Raw genomic sequence first — 1,680 nt, forward strand, 5'->3', positions numbered from 1 at the left:
AAAAAAAAACACACAAAAAACTACCCAGATGTGATGGTGTACCTGTAGACCCAGTTGGGAGGCTGAGGTAGGAGGACACCTTGAGCCTAGGAGTTAGAGGCTGCAATGAGCTATCATTGTACCACTGCCTGGGCAACAAAGTAAGACTGTCTCTAAAAAGTAAATAAATAAATAAATTCATACATAATAAATAGATCCAATTTATGTATGTCAATTATGATAATTATTAATTAAAAATTATAACCTATGGTCCCAATATCAAGTACTTATAGAAATCACTGTTGCTATATATTATTTTAGAATAAATATGAAAAATAATAGGGTTGATTGCTTGCTTCATGGTGCACTGTAGAAGTTGGAGAAAGAAATTAACAAGTTCAGAAGTTTTACGTTCCTAGCTCTAGATCCAGGTAAGGAGCCAGATGAGTTCTGTTAATGCCCTAAAATAAATCTTTAACTCTTTTAACTACAGGCTGTAAAGATTTTGAGTAATTCTGAAGTCTAATTATGTGGATAGCTATGAAAATGCAAATTAACTTTATAACAGCACATGGTCTCTGATACTAATGGTAGGGCATTGATTGAGAAAGAGAGAGAATTGAGTGAGAACACAAAGAAGACCCCAAACAGACTAAAAACATCAAATCCCAGTTTTGCATGTCTTTTGCTGTAGAAACAGCCTTTTGTGTTCTGTGTGTATAACTCTCTTGTCTGAAGAACCAGTAATGACCTGGTTGCTTTGGTTGTTTTGTAGGGTGTGGTGACGCAGGTATGAACTTGAAAGATATCCTTCCAAGGTAAAGTCTAAGTTGTTTCATCTGCTCTCTCCTACCAGTAAGAAAGAGATACAAGACCTGATGGGCTTCTTAGAATTTGGAGGCAACATATATGATAGTTGCACATGCTACTCTCATCCATTTACCTGGTAACCTAAAAGGCTGCTGACTTGGTGAGGATTCTGAAACAAAGTTATGCCATCTTTACAGATTGCTATTATCCTTTTGAAAAATAGCTCTGACCCTTTGTCTTCTCCAGTAATACAGATGGATAGCTTGACAATGAAATACTAAGTTACTCTGCGACTTAAGCTGTCCATTATGAACTGACTATTGTATGATTTAGCAAACCATAAAATGAAGTGTGCTCAGCAGCACTCTATCAATAATCTAAATCAACTTTCAGAACTCCTACAAGGAAGAAGTAAGTCATGTAAGTCTAGCTCTAACTTCTTCTGTATTACCTCTTCTCAATTAACACCACATGAATTCCCATGGCTAAGGAAGAAAAAAATTTGACCTGATTCTGCATTATATGCTGGCATCACCTAAAGTTGGATGGCTATAGTACTTTAGTCCAACTTTGGGGTGGACCTGAAGAATACTACTGAAAGAAAATCCTCTTAGTGGACAGAATTTCATGTTATATATTTAGCTGTCTACTGTATCTGGAGCAAATAGTTGGCAAAAAAGCATAGATGTATATTGACTTATGGGCGTTTGCCACATTAGGCTAGATGTTTGGGGACACAAGAGAAACAGAATTGGAAGATTGCTAGTCTGGGATAAAATTATGTGATTAGATGCCTCCAAGTGGACACAGAGTAGGAGATATTTGTGCCCTTTGTGAATGCCGCCAAAGAGCAATCTCAGTAAAGGAGGATTTTTTTTTTTTTTTTTTTTT

Source organism: Otolemur garnettii, unplaced genomic scaffold (assembly GCF_000181295.1).
Source record: "Otolemur garnettii isolate 467f Iridium unplaced genomic scaffold, OtoGar3 scaffold00124, whole genome shotgun sequence".
Taxonomy (NCBI): Eukaryota; Metazoa; Chordata; class Mammalia; order Primates; family Galagidae; genus Otolemur; species Otolemur garnettii.